General features: G+C 52.0%; 1 protein-coding gene across 1 annotated transcript in view; it reads right to left on the bottom strand.

Annotated features, from left to right (window-relative positions):
* CORIN (corin, serine peptidase) overlaps nucleotides 1–21,522 on the bottom strand; it is a 1,855,778-nt gene that overhangs the window by 255,044 nt on the left and 1,579,212 nt on the right. The window lies entirely within an intron of this gene.

The following is a 21,522-nucleotide window of genomic DNA, read 5'->3' as shown; positions in this document are numbered from 1 at the left end:
GCCAGTGCACCCGATCGAACGCTTTCTCAGCATCGACCGACAACAGCATTCTCTCCCCAGGGACTCGAGAGGCCTTTTCCAAGATATGTACCACTCTCTTGGTGTTATCCACAGTCTGTCTCCCGGGTACAAAGCCCGCCTGGTCGGGCTCCACTAGTCCCGGCAGATGGAGCGCCAGTCTCGCCGCAAGAATCCCGGTGTACAGTTTGAGGTCAACATTTAGGAGTGAGATCGGTCGGTACGAACTGCATTGGGTCCGGTCTTTTCCCGGTTTGGGTATGACCGACACCGTGGCTTGTAAGAGATCAGGTGGGATAGCCCCCGGGGTGGAGAAGGAGTTAAAAAGTTGGGCGAGAATGGGTGCCAGCGTGGTACTGAATGTTCTATAAAAGAGTGCAGTGTAGCCATCCGGGCCTGGGGCTTTCCCATGTTTGAGTCTGGAGATGGCTGCAATCACCTCCTCGACTCGGATCTCTCGTATCTACAGATGAGTCAAACACCATGTTCAAGTCCCCCCCCAGTATGATGTGTCTGTCCGGGGACGCTGTTATGTCCACCAGTGCAGAGTGAAGGAAGCGTTCTTGATGCTCGTTCGGACTGTATATTGTCCCAATAGTGAACGTTAGGGCACCCAGTTTGAGCCTATACGCCAAAAGCCTCCTTATTGTTCTGCAAAATTGTGTAGAATCTCTCCCCTGAAGGACCTAGACACCAGGATTGCCACTCCGGCTGTTTTAGTAGTATTTGAGGAAAAGAACTGTGTGGGGAATTTACGTGATCGCAGTCTATGGCAATCACGCGCCAGCAGGTGAGTCTCCTGTAGGAGACAGACATCCGCCTGCGTATCCTCCAGTAAAGACAGGACTGCTCTCCTCTTAATGGGATTGTTAAGCCCCTTGACATTAAGGGTCACTACTTTAAGAGTCGCCATGGGTGATGAAAACCGTGTGGTAGAAGCGAATGATCAGAGTCAATAAGTGACAGACTGTGGGCCAAACGGACACAGGTGCCCCCTCGGGGCAGCACGAATGCACCCAAAGTACTGGATGGACTACCCCCACCTCCCCATAACCAACTCCCAACCCGCCTGCCCCACAACTCCTCAACCCCACCCTCCCCCAACTCCCTTTCCCAACTCCCTCCTCCCCCCCCCTCTCCCAAACCTCCAGAACCTTTGAACGTATTGTCCCAGTCATGTCCCAGACGGACAAGTCTGTGGTATGGTACCTAGGTGGACGTCCAGCCACGCACTTCCCCCCCTCCGCTCCCTCCCCCCCCCTCACGTCCCAAAGCCTGCAACAACAGCAATGCTATGCCGTTCTCCCCCCGGAGCAATCTTACGCTGTCAGCGTGATACCACCATTAACAGCTGAGTCTCTGGATGCTGCCTGAATGGCGCTCGCCATGTCGGCTCTAATGGTGGGTGATCCTGGCCTCCGAGCTGTAGCCGAGGGTCTGCGCCTCGAGACCCTGTGCCAGCCATCACCGGTAGTGCGCCTTCGTTGCGGTGTGGCGGACTCTTCCTCCTCCGCGGTGATCCCCAGTACTTCACACGTGTCTTGTAGGGACCGCAGTTGATGCATTTCGCCGTTCCATTTGAAGATGAGGCGGAAAGGATGGCCCCACGAGTAGGTTGTTTCGTGCTGTTTCAGAAAGTCCGTCGTTATTTTAAATGCCTTACCTTTTTGTAGCGTGATAGTGGACAGGTCCTGATATAAAGCCACAGGATGACCGTGAAAAGTCAGCGATTGCTTCTTTCGTGCCTCAGCCATGATCCGTTCCTTCAACGGGAAGTCCGGGAGAAAGGCTAGTATGTCCGGCAGCGGGGCCGATGCGCGCCTCGGGGGCCCCACTCTGTGCGCTCTGTCTATACGTATGGGAAAGTCCACAGATTCCCCCAGTATGTCCCTTTAGAGTTCCCGTAGATATCCCGCCACATCTGTGCCCTCCTCCGTTGATGGAATTCTTTGAACCCTTATGTTGTTCCGAGTCCTTATTGTGTGCTTGAAGGTCCATTTGTTGTTCTCTGAGGCGCAGCACTTCTTGCTGTAGTTGCACAATTTCCTCGTCCTGCCGCTGCGTGGAGCTTTCCACCGTGGCCACTATCTCTCCCAGGCCGTCCACCTCTCTCCGTACTTCGCGTACCTCTCCCGCCACTTCTTGTTTCAGCGTTTGGAAATCGTCCCGCAATGTGCCAAATAGGGATTCCAAAAAGGATCTGGTGACTGGAGGTTCACCGCCTCCTGCTGAGTGCGAGCCTCCCGCCAAGCTTGGCAAAGGCAGGTTCCTGTCTCCTCTGGCTTGGGTCTTGCCGAGCATCTCAGGGAGCGTGCGATCATTCCTCTTGCTGCCCTTTTGTCCCGCCATCTCGACCCCAGGGCCCTCACTCCACTCTCGTACCACTTGCTGAAGCAATTCGCAGGGCGCCCACCCTACCTTCCGCTTCCCGGCAGAGGCTGGTGTGTCCCGAATGTGCCAATCTGATTTATTCTCCGTTCAGACAGGCTGCCGCCACAGGCACACCTCAGTCAGTGTCTTTATCACCAACTAACTGGCCGGTTCGGTGCCCCGGGAGCGGTCATCTGTCTGCGCTGCGGGTCCCGGGGGTGTAAGGGCTGTCTGTTATCCTCATTCCTCCTGCTATGTCCGGCAGGGGACCGTCCAGCTCGTGGTTTCCCGGGCTTTCCAGTGCGTGGGTGCACTGGAACTATACTTCAGGGTGGTCTGCGCGGGCCCGTGCACCAGTTCGTTGCATGTATCCCTATCTGTCCCAGGCAGCCCACTCCGGCCACACCGCTTGCAGGCTTCTTTGACCACCCCCAGTCTCCACTCTGGGGGGAGCTGCTAGCGAGCACTCAGTCTCTGTCCCCCGCGGGACATAGGTGAAAGCGGCCCCCGGTACAGCGTCCTCTCCCGGGTCCCACGAATGGAGTTCTCACCTGCGGTACCCGAGCAAAGCCCTCCGCTGTCCGGGCGCCCTCGCCCCGCTCTGGCACCGCCGCAGTTCTCAAGGGAGGTCTAGCCGCTGTCCACGGGCCATGTGATTCAACCTCCCCCCGGCAAGCCGCCGCTCCCCCGCCGGACTTCTCCGCTGTAGGCCGCAGCCGCGGCCTCGATTCTGGCGGCCGCCCGACCCTCTGGGTGGTGTGTCCCGCAGGCCCTCAGAGCGTCTCCTGGGTCCCCGGTGCGTCTCTGTGTCCCGATGGCCTCCTCCTCACCTCTCCGGATGCCGCTGACCGAGGTTGACACCCCCTTTGGCTTCCTCATGATCCCGGACCCTCTCCGCTCCTGACGTCGGGGCTCGTCGAACGCTGCACCCAGAGAGACGTATCCGTAGTGACTCCCAGGGCAGCACCGGCTCCGAGTCCGGTCGCCGCGGTCCCCGGTCCCGCCTCTGTCACCGGGGTCGCCTTCTCGCCGCTCCGCTGAGCCTTCTCCGATGTAGGCCTCAGCCTCGGCCTCGAGTTGGGGTGCGGCCGGCTCCAGGGGGAGGGCCCCTTGGAGGGCTGACCGGTGTCTCGCAGGTCACTCCCAGCCTCCGCCGCAGTCCCCAGGCTGCCTCGCCACCTCTCCGTACGGTGCAGCGGCAGGCTCCCTCAGCGTCCGGGACCAGTCTTGCTCCAGGCCGTGTCTCGGCCGTAGGCCGCCGCTGCTTCTGGTCCCGGAGCCTTTCCGCACCGCACCTGGTCTGCTGCTTCCCGGGTGTAATCAGGGTCGATCTCAGGTCTGGGCGCAGCCCTGTAGACACCGTCACTCTCCCGACGCTATCTAGCGCCAGTGGGGGGAGAACAGGTTATTTTTAAGGCCCAGGGCTTGGACGGGTTCGGGAGCTCCGGGTAGAAGCGTCTACCTACTACGTCATCTTGGCCAGTAGTAAATGTTACCGGGAGCCATCAAATTGCTTTTGATGAATGTTTTCATATGTTTGAGTATTTTATGCCCACGCTGGATCCCTTGCTGCCTCTGTGACCACATTCAGTGCATCCTGCTCAACGCCCGGTCCCTCTGCAAACACACTGTGAAAATCTGGGACATCATCACTACCCTCTACCCTGACGTGGCCTTCATTACCGAAATATGACTCACCCCACCTCAAACCTTGACATCACCACTACCATATCCGATGGCTACACATGCTTTCCCGCGACCACGCAAACAAACACAGCAGAGGAATCGCCATAATCTGCAAGGCAACCATCCGATGCACCATCACCAATGACAACCCCTCACCCTTTGTAGAACACCTCCACTTCCGACTGCAAATCAATGCCAAGACCAAGTTCAGAGGCACTCTTGTTTACCACAAGGTCCCCTACCTGCAATGCCATCTCCAACCCCATCACCCCCCTGGCCTGCCCATTGACTCACACCACTACGTCCTGCTCGGCAATCTCAATTTTCCAATCAATGACCCCCAATAACCTCAACACCGCCTCTCTCCCTCAACAACATCGGCCTCATCCAACTAGTCACCAAACCCAAGCACAAAGCCAGGCATACACTTGACACAATTTTTACCTACAGCGAAATAATCAAATTCACCCACGTTACAGTACCCACCTAGATTTACCACGCCATCATCCACTTTACCATATCTGGCAGAGCTCAGCATGTCACCGCCAAGCACCACAACTCCACCCACCGCAGCTGGGGCAAGGTTACAGAGACTCTATGGACTCAGGACCTCAGCACCACATCGTCCAGAACTTTGTTGCCTGGATCAACACATGCACAAACAAAGTCACCCGCTGAAACCAGCTAAAACTAACAAAGCTCCAAAACATGCCAGCTGGTACACCCCAGAGCTTAGAACCACCAAGCGCAACTGCTACCGACTCGAGAAATGATGGAGCATTTCCAAGAACCCTCCTACAAAGCCGCCTACAAAGCAGCCCTCAGCGACTACCACCAACCTCATCAACACCGTGGTGAACCACACAAAATAATTATTTAAATTGGCAAGAAATTAACTAACCCGTCAGCCACAGAGAACCCCTCCCAAGAACTCTGCAACACCCTCTCAGACTACTTCCACAGCAAGTGGGAAACTATCAACAACAACTTTGACCCCCAAACAACCAGCCCCAGCCTCAAGCAACCAGCAAACACCAGCGGAACCATAATCACCTGATCTCCAATCACCACGCAGACCACCTCAACCATCATGGCGTCCTCCCACTCCGGGGTGCCCACGGACCCCTACCCCCACCCCCACCATCTCTTCAACCTCAAAGGCAAAGCAATCTGCATAGAGCTCACCATCATCCTCAACACCGCAACATCCACAGCCACCTTTCCTGATGGATGGAAACACGCAGAGATCAGACCCCTCCTAAATAGGCTCTTGGCCGACCCTAGCGACATCATCAAAATGTACTGACCAATCTCCGTGTTCCCCTACCAGCTAAAGTACTCAAAAAAGGCATCAACCCGCAGCTCACCAAACACCTGGAACTCAGTCACCTACTCAACGGCTCACAATCGGGATTCCCCCTCAAATACAGCACTGAGACCACATTGATTGCTGCCATAGACAACATCAGATCTCTCCTTGACTGCAGCAAAACTGTGCCCCTCATCCTCCTCGACCTTGCAGCTGCATTCGACACAGTCTCCCACTGCACCCTCTTCGACAGACTCCACAATATTGTAACACAGCAAAGTACTCTCAAATGGATCAATTCTTTCCTCTCAGGATACACACAGAGCATCTGTCTGCCTCCCTTTATCTCTGCTCCCAAGGACATCACATGCAACGTTCCACAAGGATCATCCCTCATCCCCTCTCTGTTCAACATCTACATGCCCCCCATGGAAGATGTCATCAGATCCCATGGCCTCAACATAATCTTCTACGCCGAAGACACTCAACTCATCCTCTCACTCACTCAGGATCCTACCAATGCCAAAACCAAATTCCGCAAGGTCATGACTGACGTGGCCAAATGGATGAAAGGCAGCTGCCTCGAACTTGACTCCGACAAAACAGAAGTTCTGATCTTCGGGAATAACTCCTCTGCATGGGACCACAGCTGGTGGCCGGCAGAACTCAGACCCACCGCCACACCGACAGATTACGCACGCAACCTCTGCATCATCGTTGACAGCCAACTGACCATGAAACGACACGTCAATGCAATCGCCACCTCCTGCTTCCATACCCCTCTGCATGTTCCGCAGAATATTCAGCTGGTTCCCAATCAACACCAGAAAGACGGTCATGCAGGTTGTTAAATCTGGGGGTCTCTAGTTGGCAATGGTGTCACCTTTGTCCAAATAGGGACCCTTACTTCTAAGTCAGGATAAGGGGATTACACTCCTTAATAACCCCTGCTCATCCCCTTGGTAGCTTGGCACGAGCAGACAGGCTTATCTCAGAGGCAGTGTGTTAAGCATTTGTGAATATACACAGTAATACAGGGAAAACACTACAGATGGACACAACACAGGTTTTATAAAAAATAAGTATTCTTTATATAGACTTCAACACAAGACCACAAACGACAAAATTCCACAATACTACACTTAAGATTGCTTAAAAGATTGGGATGTGGCTAGGCATGCAATGGCTGCCGACGCCCATGGGTAGAGCTCCAGCCTGAGCTCCCCTTCCCCGGGCTGCAACTCCGATATAATTATCCGGAACCGGACCAAAACGCAGGCGGAGTGACCGGGCACCATCCTCCGCCCCTCCACCGACTCTGGTGCGATTTGGTCGCCCTCAGCCGTTCCGGGCCCCTCAGGGGCACTCCAGCCGTACTGCACGCCACCTGGCAGGTGGGCGCAATTAAGCGAGGCCGGGGATCGGGCCTGGAGGCCAGGCCTGGAGGCAGAGTCTGAACCGCGGGGCGCCGGAGGCCCACAGCTAGCCTGAACCTGAAACCTGCACAAAGAGACCGTCGCCCTGGGGAGCTGGCTCTCCGAGGTATATGCTGGCGCTCCAGTGCCCCGCAGCGTCTGAGGCCCACAAGCCAGAGAGTCACCCCATAATAAAGTGACACGCGCCGCCTACAAGGACCAACTGCTGTGGGTGGCGTGGGCACCCGGTGAGCGTGGCTATAAGTCACGAATCGAGCTGAAGCCCAAAGTGCAAGAGGACATAGCGCGACACCTAATCACGCAGCAATTGCCACCTGATGTGTAACGCGGACAGCGACTGCCTGTGATCTGAGGGCGACGCACCGAGACCCTATCCTTTGCCCACTCGTAGGCTGTGGCGCTTGGCGAGGATCGCTGCTGTACACATACAACCTGGCCAGTGAATGCGACCTCGGGAAGCTGGGACCTGCAGTGGGAGGCTGGGCCTGATAGTGAGGCCTGCCATGCGAGGCGCGGGAGGACTTCCAGAGACCCGCACCTGCATCTGGGCGGCCGCGCCTGTGCCCGAGGGCCCTGGGTGCTGCCGGCGCGCATAGACGCTCTTGAGCTCCACAACTCCTGCCTCCTGGCTCCTGGGGGGGGGGCCCGAACTGTGAGACTGCCTCCACAACCATGATGCCTTTACCGCCGAGGACGGCGTGATCTCCCCGGGAGCGCGACTCTACGCTGCCACCCAAGGCGGAGCCCCATGCTGACGGGAGTGAAGCACGACCACCACCCATGCTACGGCTGCCCAGGAACATCTCAATAATCATGCTGTGACTGCCTCTGGATCTCAGCGCCACAGCAGGATGCTCTCTTGCCTCCCCCCGCCCCCACCACATTGCTCACCGGGGGTCTTCCAGAGCCCGCAGGATTGGCGCCACCACTCCGGGGTCCACCCCGACAGGCACTCTGCCTTTCGCAACGGAGGGGGGCCGACACATGGACGACACTGCACATGGACACACTTGCGGGAGCTAAATGCGACGTGGTGGCAGCTAGCATTCTCTACAGACGCACTCATCAACCACCCTAAGCCCATAGGTGCACCCTCGAAGACACAGGCAACTCCTGACGCCACGAACCACTGAGGCCAAGCATACCAGCGGCTGTGGACAACGTGAAGGGGCTGCGTCAGGCGTGCCTTCCACCCTAGAGACCCTACAGAGCCACCGCACACCTGGACTTACACTGTCTGGGCCTTCCTCTGAAGCGGCCCCTGCGGCTAGGGGTTCTGGCTGACACTGCGGGCTGCACAGCCTACCACTCTGCTCATGTCTGGGGGTGTGAAGACGCGTACGGGCACTGGAGGTGCGCAACTCAAGGGGAAAATGGACAAGCACCCGAAACCTGCAGACGCCGACCACGTGGCGACTAAATTGGACACTATGCTAGCTGCTATGGAGCGGCTGGAAGAATCGCTTCAGCTTACCCGCACCTCCTTAGAAACCAAAATAGACATCGTCGCAATCGACCTCACCCATCTTCGAGCAGACCACAAGAAACTGGCGGACCGCACAACGACTCTGGAGGGCGCTATAGCAGATCTTGAGCCCCGAGTTAGTCAGACTGATTAACAGATGAAAGATCTCCTGAACATAGTGGAATTCTTAGAAGATCGCGACGAGGATGCAGAAGGGCGGGCACGGAGAAACAACATCAGAGTAATAGGCGTGCCAGAACGATGGGAGGGCAAAGAACCTGTGCAGCACGTGGAAGACTGGCTGAGAACCCTACTAACGGAGGGCGCCCTGTCACCGCATTTTGGGTGGAACGCGCACACTGTGTGCCGACGAGACCTCAATTCTACGTGAAACCAGGAAAATCGCAGATGTCCAGATCGACAACTCTAAAATAATGTTTTTCCCCGACTACACGGTCCAAGTGCAACGCCAAAGACACTCATTCCTTGCAGTGAAGCAACGGCTGCGACAAATAGGACTCAAATATTCCCTCCTCTTCCCTGCCAAGTTGAGGGTGGTGGCACAGGACAAAACACACTTCTTCACTAGTCCGGAGTAAACTGAGACTTGGCTGGACAGCGGCGTGGACACAGCACCCAGACGAACACCGGGGTCTGCCACAACGACACGCACTCGTGGACCGCGACGGCGCCGCAGGCACAGATCACCAGCGGTCCACCTGTCGCAGGGGTCGATGGATCTCTCCCCACCTGTGGAACTAGTTCATCTTGAGCAACAAGATGCGCTCCGCAAAGTGACAGAACCCCGCCCCGGACACCAGCCCTCGGGCCTTCCCGAGTGATGATGAGGCTATCTAGGGGCTGACGAACTACCAGATGTCCACGGAGCAACCGGATGTCATGCCACAGACGGCGGATCTGATCAACTGACCAGCACCACTGGACCTCAACGGGGTGCCCCGGAACGACACCGTTTTCGGTTCTGAACATGAAGTGTAGCCCTGTTGGATTGTGACCTGGAGAATACCTGAAACGAGACCCTCGGCTTGCCAAGGGACGACGGACACGGAACGCGGTGAGTAATGCCCTCCGAGCTTGAACAACACCACAGCGCTGCACTGATGATGACTTTTAGCTGCCCCAGACAACCGGGCCTTGACACTGGGCAGCTTGGCCCCCTGCAGGGCGCACGAGCCTGAACACATTGCCTGCTCATGCCCGGCCTCGAATAGACATGTACATAGCGAGCCAGGCCACGATAGATTAACATACTTCTTGCCGACTAACAACCTCTTACTGCGGCCTGGGGAAGGTGGCCACACTGCAAGAAGCCTGGGGCGTCTTTGCTGGCCACACTGCTAGAGCACCGTAGCAGTGCCTACTACATAGCGACCCCCTGAACTGAAAGGTTAATAATCTCAATTGAGAGTTTGGACGGTGGCATGTTTAGCAACCGACCTTTTGGTATTCTTCATTGGTTTAGCTTCCTATGATCTGTTATGTTTTTGACCCTACGAATCTTTTGTTATTTGAAAAAATTTGTCCTAATGTCACTGAAAATGTCTTTGTGGATGGGCAGTGAAAATGCGTGGAGGTCCCGGGGCGGGTTCCGGGTGAAGCAGGGGGGCGAGCCTCGGAAACAGGGATCACTTAACAGTGTAAAATGACAGAGATAAAAATATGCACCTGGAATATCAGGGGAATGCACACACCATCGCGCAGATACCAAATTTACTCCTACTTTAAACGTCACCAGGTCCACATCGCACTCCTTCAGGAGACACATTTAAACAAGGCGGAAGTGCAAATACTACGCCGCAGATGGCGCGGGCAACTCTACGCCACGGAATACTCCTCTTATGCTTGTGGAGCACTCCTATGGGTGAGACCTGGGACCCCCCTCATGGTAACACAGACGCACACAGACTCAGAGGGCAGATTTGTGATCGTACAGGGCAGACTGGATGGACAGCCGGTGGTCCTGGCCTCAATATTCTCCCCAAATACAAACCAGGGAGACTTCTTCGCACAGCTGTCTACGAAGCTAGCGCCCTGGCACGGCATCCCATGGATACTGGGGGGCAATTACAATTGCATACTTGACGCCACACTCGACCGCTCCTCCCCACCCCAGACCGGTACTCCAGCGCACTGCGCCATGAAAGCTCTCACCCACTGGGCAACACAATGGGACCTGCACGACATTTGGCGCACCCGTAACCCCACCTCTAGGGTGTATTCCTACTTTTCAGGAGTGTACAATTTGCACGTAAGGCTAGATAGATATATGATATCTACGATTCTCTCCCCCTAGCCACGGACACATACTACATGGGCCGCACCCACTCTGACCACAACCCGCACATGCTTGCCATAGCATGGGAGCGCCCGCACCCACCCATCCCCACTTGGAGATTACAAGGGGGCTCCTCGATGCCCCCTTCCGAGTCTCCCTCACTGCGCAAACGGCACAATACTTTGAAGACAACACTGGCACAGCGTCCTCCCCTCAGATTGAATGGGACGCCTTTAAGGTTGTAATCAGCAGATACTGCCTGGGCACACAGGGACACATACAGAAACAGCTAGAGGAGGAACTGACACACATAGAGACCGACCTGCAAAAACAGGAACAGGAGGCGGTGGGAGGAGCGGATGGGCCGTTACTCACAGCACGCGCGGAACATGCGCGACTACTAGAGCGACTTTGCCATGTCATCTATGCAGCCCACTCGGCGTGCACGCATCACCTCAGCGATAAACCAGGGAAGTTGCTGGCCTGGCTCATCAAACAGGAGGATCGATCAGAGCCTATATCGGCGATCTGCACTGACAGGGACGAGATGGTGTATACGCAAACTGCGATACATGCGGCTTTCACGGGCCACTATCAGGCCCTGTACTGCTCCCAACTGGGGGTCCCCGCTGCGGACATCGTAGACTATGTCTCGGGCATACAGCTACCAAAATTGGCAGTCGCGCAGCAAGGCGACCTAGGGGCTCCGCTCCTGCCCGAAGAGCTGCGTACCGCCATCTTCGCCCTATCGAATGGTAAGTCCCCTGGCCCAGACGGGCTACCAGCCGAATACTTTAAAGCCTGCTCTGACATTCTGATCCCCGAGCTGCTGAAAATGTACGCAGCCGCCGCCGAGGACTCCTTCCTCCCGCCCACACTCAACGAAGCCACACTCATATCCATCTTAAAACCCGTCAGGGATGGTACGCGCATGGGCTCTTACCGACCGCCTGCCCTGCTAAATACTGACTACAAAATATTAGTCTCCACGCTAGCTCAGCGTCTGGCCCCTCTAGTCCCTACTCTCGTGCACCATGACAGCTTTGTACCAGCGCGCAGCACCTCCTATAACATCCGCAGGCTATTTAGGTTGCAGGACTACGCCGCCCACCGATGGCCCCGTTCGAGGTGCCTCGTACTGGACCTCGAGAAGGCATTTGACTCCGTCGAATGGCCCTATATTAGGACAGTGCTGGAGAAATACGACCTTGGGGACAATTACATTGACTTGGTGGGTTTACTCTACCAAAAACCGACCGTACGTGTACGCCATCCGGGTGCGGAGAGGCACTAGGCAGGGTTGCCCTCTGTCTCCGCTGCTCTTCTCAATGGCCATGGAACCTCTTGCAGCCTTGCTTAGGACACAGGGAGTGGACTGGGGGATCCCGTTGGCAGACGGCTTACATGCGGTCTCACTGTACGCGGACGACTTGCTCTTATACTTTAAAGAACTGACTCGTATACCACAGTCCCTATCTGATACTTTCCGCACCTTTGAGACCATGTCGGGACTCAAAGTTAACTGGACCAAATCTGGAGCGTACTCTTTCAGCCCAGATACACAGGAGTGCGACATCCGCATCAATGGCGGGAGACTTGCCTGGTACCCTACCACGTTCAGGTACCTAGGTATACACATTTATAGAGCCCCAACTGACATCTTGGAGGGAAACCTGACCCGGGCTATCTCCTCCCTGCGTGCACAGATAACCTTCTGGAGGACCCTTCCTCTAAACGTGCCTAGCCGAGTTGCACTGACAAAGATGATAATCCTACCTAGACTATCTTATTATTACGCAAATATCCCAGAATATGTTCCAACCCGGGTGTTTCGGGAGCTGGAAACCTCGCTCCGAACCCTCATCTGGAACACCGGGAGACCTCGCGTGACAAAGCTCTATATACCCACGGAGGCTGGAGGCCTTGCGGTTCCCAACCTGGAACTGTATTACCTGGCTGCACAGATGCAATGGGTGACGGGATGGCTGCGTGGCAGAAACTTAGGTGATACTGCCACAGAGGATACGCTCTGGACTTATACGCAGATCTGCATGTTATTCCACCCCCTGACCAAAACTCCCTGCCCGCCGCAGCTACACGTGGAGATAGCTCGCAGATGTTTTCTGCGCTGCTTGAAACTAACTCGTGAGGTAAAGCCCTACGCCCCGGCGCTTCCATTGCTGGGCACACCCCGAGAAGGCGGAGTGGTGACTGAGGCTATGCTGGAGACATGGGCGCAGGCGGGAGTGGAGACACTGGGCGACCTATACGCAGACGGTGCCCTGCTTCCCTTTGAGGCGATGGCCAGAGACACGGGCCTACCAGCTGGGCAGTTCCTTCTCCATGCGTCGGTAGTGCGCACACTTGCGCGCCCTTGGGGAGACATGACTGAGGAGCTGCAAACACACCACTTCATACAGTACCTCCATGTTATGGGCAATGGATCCCATGTAATACACTGGCTGGCGCAGGCTCTCCTAATGCACACACAACACTCCACCCAACAGCTGCGGGACAAGTGGGCGACGGATCGGGGGAGGGTATGGACGGACAAAGAGTGGGCAATGAAACTGGCTGGCCCAGTTAATGTCCCTCGCAACTCCCGCTTCAAAACTATACAATTTTATATATTACACCGCGCATACCTGTCGCCGGATAAAATCAAATACTTTTCGATCACGACCACAGCATGCCCACGATGCTCCCTGGTTGATGCGAACATACTACACATGCTCTGGGCCTGCCCCAACATACACACGTACTGGACTACAGTGACTGCCCTACTACGACAGAGCGCTGGTGAAAACCTGCCACACACATGGGAGGCTTGCATCTTGGGACTCTATAAGAGGACGAAGCTCAATACGGTGCCGGCTAGGTTCTGGGACTTGGGCCTTGTCACAGCCAAATGCTTCCTCACCAAACGCTGGAAGAACGGCGAGCCCCCGCAAGCCAAACACTGGTATCCCTTTTTTGACAACTGGGCGAGAGCGGAGAGTGCTGTACTGCACAGGGAGGAGACGACGGGGCACAGGAAACTCCCTATTGCGCAACTCTGGGACGATACTCTGAAGTCCTTCCAACAGGCGAGTTTAGATCAAGGAATCACTTAGATTATACCTCCCTTCAGGCCGGCCGTGGCCGGTAGCTGGGACAGACACCCTCTTGCCCCCATCGACACCCCGCCATTTTAGATGAGTGAATGACATAACCGATACCCGCACTAAGAGGTACCGCTGCAGAGACGCAGCATCACCACCACCCGAGACCCCTGCCCCTTCAGCACTGATACTTTGATGCCTGCTAGGCACCTCTGAGCCACTCTCCCCCCGACCCCCCCTCCGAGAAATGCCAGCACTCCACTAGATTCCACATGCCACATGTTCCTGCCACGGATTCGGTGGCACACCTCCACAGACACACATTGACACTCCTATAGATCTATTAGCCCTTTACCCTCGCCCCCCCCACTTCAAGTTATCTCCTTACTTTTTAATGTTTTACCCCACACCTCACAATGTTGGTGAACCTTTTCCTCTTACTTTGTCCCGACCACAACTTCCCTTCTGGTTCCGTTTGGATGTCAAGGCAGTTTTACCTGTGACAAGCCTGTTATACAGTTATGAATATTATATTAGTTGCTGATACCCAATTCCCCCGCAACTTTCTTAATATGATCATACACCGGGGGACACATTGCATATTGGCTGACGGGAGTGACCTGGGGAAGGCGCGCAACCGCAAGAACATGCCGCCCCACACCACATTTCATCCTCACACCCTGAGTTACACTGCTAATAGCACCATACGACATCGCATTCTTAGGCATGCACCTTCTTTCTCATATGTCCTGTCAGTTTTGCAACAAGAACTGTGATATGTGTTCAATGACCCAATATGTATAGTCGCTGCACTGTACTGTCGTTATGGTGTTATGCAAGTTATATGTACCACTACATCTTACAAAATGCTTACTGGTGTAATGTAAACGAATACTGCAAAACTAATAAAAGATATTCAAACAAAAAAAGATTGCTGAAAAGATGATTAAAGTTGCTTAGTTCAAGTTGATGGTAAATGCGACAAAGTTCTCAACAAAGTACCTGGATGCGTAACACAAAGTATACAAAAGGCTTGCAAAAGAGGAAATGCGTTGGTTCCATGATCCGGGGGGGATGATGTGTCGTGCCTCAATGCTTGCTCAGAGTAGGGGATGCGTCCTGCTTCTTACCGGTGTGGAGGTGATGCATAGATTCTCGGCCTGCGGGCCGTTACAGTGCGCAGGATGGCGCCTTGATGCGATGCGATGATCCGGTTACGATGCGAGAAGATGGCGCCCTTGATGCGGCGATGCGATGACGATGGCGCCCTGGCAGCCTTGCAACGACTCTGTACTTTGGAGCCGTGACAGGCCCTGCAACGCGCTTCTCAGGTGATGCGATGGCGACTCTCATGTTGGCGTCACGTTTCTCCTGGGATGCGACAGCAGGCAGCTTTGATGAACACACGCTTCTAGGGAGATGCGGCGAAGGCTCACTTCTCCGGCGTTGCAACGATTTCACCTGCGGCGGCGACGCTCTTCTTCTCGATGCTTCGCTCTTCCAGCTCCCAGCAGCATGCAAGTGTCTAGAGTCAGAATTCCCAGCAAGGAAATTCAGGGGGGAGCTGGAGGTGAAGTCTTTTGTCCCTGAGACTTCAGCAGGAGGCAAGCACAGTTCAAGCCCTTGGAGAATATTCTGTAGATGAAAGTCCTTACAAAGTTCCTTCTCCTTTCCCTTGGCAATGAAGCAACCACTGCAGGCCAACCAGGGAAACAGCACACTGGCAGAGGGGCAGTCCAAACTCCTGCAGCTTCTTTGTTTCTTCTTTTTCTTGGCAGAAAGGTTTCTTGTCCAGAAGTGATCTAATTATTTGGGATCAGGGTCCCAATATGTATACCCCAAAATCCTTTATTCTCTGAAGGCAGAGAGGCCTCTGCCTAGTCCAAACCAGTTCCTGAGCACTTTGTTTACATGACTCCCTTCTTGCTTTCGCTGTGCAGGGCAGAGACATCAGCTGCCCCACAGGAGGGGGAGCCAGCACAGGGGAGGGAAGATAAGGCTCTGGAGCACTCTGTTGACATGATTCCTCCGCTCCTTTCACTGTGCAGGGCAGAGACATCAGACAAGCCACAGGAGGTGGAGCCAGCATTGTAGAGGGAAGGCCCAGCCCTATTCAGGTCCCAGGTGCAACTCCTCCCTCCCATCTAGATGCAGATCTCTCTATTCACCACTGGGCTGCCCCAGCCTGTCTCCTGGAACCTCCCAGCCCTGTCACTCACAAACCCAGACAAGGAATACACAACCCAGCAGAGGCAGGCCTGGACAGTTAGGCAAGAAAATACCTACTTTCTAAAAGTGGTATTTTCAAACACAGAATATTAAAACCAACTTTAATAAAAGATGTATTTTATTATTCTGAGTTCAGGCATACTAAATTCGAATTTCTACCCTTTTCCCTGAGTCAGTAGGATTATAAGAATGTAATAATCTAACTGCCCATTCTGGCCTATGGAGATCAGGTAGCCTTCAACAGTGAAACACGAAAATGGCTGTAATTCACTACTAGGACATGCTACACACATCAGAGCCTGTCCTACTTTATACTTACAATGCACCCTGCCCTTGGGCCTACCGGAGGGATGTCTAATATAAAGCAAAGGGAACTGGCAAGTGGGTGCACTTGGCCAAGTCGACATGGCAGTGCTAGACTGCACACAGGCCTTGCAATGGCAGGCCTGAGACACACTTTACAAGCTGCTTCTGCGGGTGGCACAACCAGTGCTGCAAGCCCACCAGCAGCATTTGATTTACAAGCCCTGGGCACACATGGTGCACTGTACTAGGGGCTGACAGATAAATCAAATACCCAATCATGGAATAAACAATTAGTACATCAATTTAACATAGGAAGCACTTGCACTGTTGCACGGATTAGCAGTGGCACAGTGCCCAAAGCATAAAACCAGCAAAAACATATCAAAACAGAGGAGGCAATCCGTCAAAATGGAAGGGAGACTCACGCCAATGATGCCAGGTCTAACACAGGCCCTTGTCCCCAGCCTCCTCGACTGGCAATGCTCTCTACGCTGGAATCCTCACTCAACTCCTAAAAAAAGACTCCAGACCATACAGAACACCGTGACCAGACTCATCCTGGACCTCACCAAACAGACTAGCATCACTCCTCACCTCAGAAACCTCCAATGGGTCCGCATCCAGAAGACACATCCAAGGACCATCCTACATCCACCACCGACTGAACTTCTATCTGCATGCAAGACACCTGCGCTCCACCTCTTTCGCCCTTGCACAGAATCCCCACATTCATAGCAGCCGCAGTGGTGGCAGCTCCTTCTCCATCATTGCCGCCGAGACCTGGAGCAACCTGCTCCCCCCCACCTCTGAACATTACCCTCCCGGCAGACTTCAGAAAGAAGCTCAAGACCTGGCTTGTCGATAGGGACATGCCACCCTCAGCACCCATAAACCCCTAGGGCTGACAGTGCTGCTCTCTACAAATGCTGATTGATTGGTTGATGCTTTTGCATGTCATTGTCCAATCTGTGTACTAACATTTTATATGTGAATATGTTCAGTTTCACTATATAAGTAGTTTAGCTGAATAGTTAAATCCTTTAGTGCCTTGTTGGCAGTGCTTAATTTGTGAAAAATATAAGTGTCAGGGCCCTTGTCAGGAGGCCACCGCAGTTTACACTATCCAATGCCCCTGCCAGTGCCGCCAATGACAGTGCTAACACAACTGCTAACCCTCACACTCTTACAAGTGTGATAGTTCATACTGTTCCAGGTCCCCAATGCTCTAAGAATAATTTGTTTGGCACTTATTAATCATTGCTAATGTACATTGAATTAATAAACAGCTGTTGTTGTGCTCATCCCTAATTTAGGCAGCCAGTGGCACCATGTGGCAGACTATCATAAATGCCTGTGCTGACAACTAAGGGGCATATCTACAAGGGATGACGATAATATTGTCGCAGCTTTAGAGCCCGTTTTCGGGCGTAAAGCAGAGATATTATTATCGCATTAGCAACAAGGACACGCTAGCGTGTGTTTCCTTGCAATAGCGCCCCTTGTCAGCACGCCTCCACTCGCATCGTTAATGAGATGCAAAGGAGGCGTGCCTGACAAGACTCCCTTGGGAAAATATCTCTAACCCAGCTTCGTCATATTGACGACGAGGGTTAGAGATATTTATAATCACGTTGAGAATGCCTTAACGTAGGAATTTAATGTCTGTTAAATTCTTGACTAAGGCATACCTAACATGGGGGGGTGGATTGTGTGGCTAAGACCACAGGCCCTATCATCTAGGATATTGCCGTTTTCCACCATGGAAAACGGCAATATCTCCACTATCTCTGGAATTTTTATCGCCTAGGCGATGCGCGTTGTTGATAAAGCGCAAAACCGGGCGTATAAATTCCAGAGATAGCCAGCAATAAATATGCAAGCGCTAAGAGCGCTTCGCAATATTTATCGCCGGCAATTGATAATATGCCCCTATGTTCCGGTGCCGAGCAGAGGAAACCACCAGCTCAAATTAAGCAGTGCTTAGGGCTAGTTGCAATTTGCATTGTTAAAGATGATTTTATTTGGTGATATGATATAAACTATGAGTCAAAGTTTATACCCCAGATTTTATTTTGACTATTTCTAATGGAGCTGGAGCTCTTCAAAAGTGTGCACATGTTTGCATTCGTTTTCTATTCCCATGTGGGAACTTTTTAACACCAAGCGGCAACTATTGATTGTCAAGCATCACATTCTGTCAATCTACCCAAAGAAACTAAAGAAAACAGTCTCTTATACTGCTAGAAATATCATGTTTTCCTCTTCTAGGCTGCCCCTTTTTAATTCACATTTGTTACTCATTTACATGATAAATATAGAATGCATGTTTGATAATGCCACTCTTTTTTGCAACAGAATGCTCAAATATATACAAATTATTTAATCTAAGCTATATTCTCTGTTCTAAAATAATTTTTGCTGGATTGTGAACAAGGTTTCATGAAAGCAGGTGTTTCATTTTTTGTTCACTACTGTTCAAAGAGCACATATTCAAAGAATGAAAATAAGACCATCAGGCAATTTTCTGGTAATTTTTTATTCTAAAAGATTCAACAATGGCCTGATAATACTTTATACGTTATGTGCAGACTGTGAAGTGGGAGAGAGGGACTTCATGCCAGAAGACAGAGACAAGATATCCTATACAGAACCACTTCACCTACTTTTTACTGAAGTCCAAAGGGAGGCACTTTCAACCTTTAATTGCTGGAGGCTTATGAGCTTTCCTCCCAATGCAGATGAGAAGAGCAGGCTATGCTATTATATTGAATGTAGGTAATCGGGTAACTGGTTGAGGGAGGTGAAATCCTACTCAAGCAGCAACCACAATTCTACTGAGGATGAAGCACAAGCACACCCCAAATTAACCTGTGCTCAACCCTCTGTATCTTGGCACAAAAGCACTCAGGCTTAACTTAGAGGTAATGTGCAAAGTATTTATGAAGCACTTCAAACAGTAATACATTGAAATCTCAACACCATAAAAACCCACACCAATCTGGACAAGTAGAGTCCTTTTTAATACATTATTTGACATGACAAAAATCTAATTAGTAGAACATGAGACATGCACTTTTAAAGGCTTAGATAAAAATAGTTTCTAAAAGGACAAAGTACCAACTGTGGTTATCTGGTTGCACCAGGACAAAGTCACAAGTTCAGGCTGACCACGATGGAGCGCAGGGCAGATACAAGGACCAAGTCAGGCCCACTATACCGTAAATACCGATTCTGACAAGGGTGCAGGGGGTGTCACTTTGACACCCTCTAGCACCCCCAAAAAAGGTTCGGGGGCCATGTGGCAGGCATACCTGCCCTAAGGGCAGGTCTGCCTGTCATATGGCACAGGTGTGCATGCACACATGTGCATGCACACCAGAATCGGTATTTTACCATCAAATAGTATTTGATGGTAAAATACCGATTCTGTAATGCTTGTGGGACTCAGAAGAGTCCCACCTACATATCAATTTTACCGAATCGGAAAAAATACCGATTCGGTATTTTACAGAATCGGTAAATTTACCGATCGGTAAATTTACCGATTCTGTAAAATACAGGGCCCTACATCTCAAATTGCATTTACCGGTCGGTAACGGCCGAATTCGGCCGTTACCGACCGGTAAATGCCTACCTACATCTGGCCCTTAGTGCTTTTAAATTTATCGCCACCTATCGCTATAATTTATCGCCCGGATAACGCGCTAACAACAACGCGTTTCTCCAGGGCGATAAATTATACATCAACAGCGGCGTTATGAGGGAATATCGCTGTTAATCCAGCGATATTCCCACAGCGATAGAAGAAATCTTGATCATAGGGAGATGTGGATTCAGCCACTGAATCCACCTCCCATGTGATATATAGGGTAGTCATAAAAAATAGCAGACATAAAATACCGGCGATTACAGCGGTAAGCTTTTTTTTATATCGCTATGGGTGTCCTGGGCCATATTGTAAATACGGAGAAGGACAGTTAGCGATAATTTTCCCTTAGTTTTTGCAGGGAACGCCTACTTTGCATCTCATTAGAGATGCAAAGCGAGGCGTGAACTAAACGGGAGCTGAATCAAGGAAACACCCGATAGCGTGCCCTTGTAAATAATGCGATATAATTATCGCCGCTTTTCACTCAAAAACGGACGCTAAAGCTGCGATAATTATATCGCCAGCCCTTGTTGATATGCCCTTCGTTCCTCCTTGCCCCAGCTTGTCTGGGGGCACAAAAGTCTGTTGTAAAAACCCTTGATCAGTTTGCTGAAGCTGAACCTTTGTGATCTGCAAGTGTGGTAGGTGACAGCTCTGCCTGCTATCAAATCAGAGTTGGCCCATCCTGCCAACACCTATTCTCCCCTTGTCTCACTGTCTGGGAGTATTACATAAAGACCAACTGCCAGCTACACCTAATCATGTGCTGCAGAATACAGGCTACAGGTTACAGGCACCAAATGGTTGGGAAAAGGAAATGCCAATTTTCAAAAAGTGGCATTTTCTGAATTATGACTTCAAATGTAACTTTACCATTAAAGAGGGTTTTAATTTACAATTCTTTAGTGACCAAAGTTGTCTTTCCTACCTGCTCCCAGTTGAACGTTGCCATTTATTAAATGCAATAAGGTAACCCAATGACATCCTATGGGTGAGGCAGGTATTGCAGTAGTGAAAAACTAGTTAAAGAGTTTTGTTTATTACCAGGGCACATAAAAGTTAAAAGTACATGCTCAAATTTTTAAATACATTGCACCCTCCCCTATGCGCTGTTTAGGGCCTACCTTAGTGGTGACATATAAATTAAAAAGTAAGGTTTAGGCCTGGCAAAAAGGGTTATTTTGCTGGGTAGAAACAGCAGTTTAAAACTGCACACATAGGCTGCAATGCCTAGACCTGAGACATGTTTAAAAGGCTATCCAAGTGAATGGCACAGTTAAGTGTTGCAGGCCCACTAGCTGCACTTAATGTACAGGCCCTGGGTACAGGTAATACCACTTTCCTAAGGACTTGCAAGTACATTAAATATGCCAATTTGGTGGAAGCTAAAGTTACCATATTTAAAGGAGAAAGCACATGCACTTTAGCACTGCTTAGCAATAGTAAGCTGCTCAGAATCCTATAGCCACCAAAAACAGGAGGATGAAAGGCTAAAGGATGGAGAAAACCACACCAAGTATGTCAGGTCCAATACTGGACAACAACTTCAATATTCAAAACAGGTATGAAGGTGATCCATCGTTGCAGCTCGAATTAGCTTAGGGACTCAAAGGTACGAGGGAAGGATTGATATAAAGCTTAACAGCCAATATGTTAT

The sequence above is a fragment of the Lissotriton vulgaris genome, chromosome 3_1 (genome assembly GCF_964263255.1).
Source record: "Lissotriton vulgaris chromosome 3_1, aLisVul1.2, whole genome shotgun sequence".
NCBI classification, from domain to species: Eukaryota; Metazoa; Chordata; class Amphibia; order Caudata; family Salamandridae; genus Lissotriton; species Lissotriton vulgaris.
This window is presented reverse-complemented; position numbering and strand designations above follow the sequence as displayed.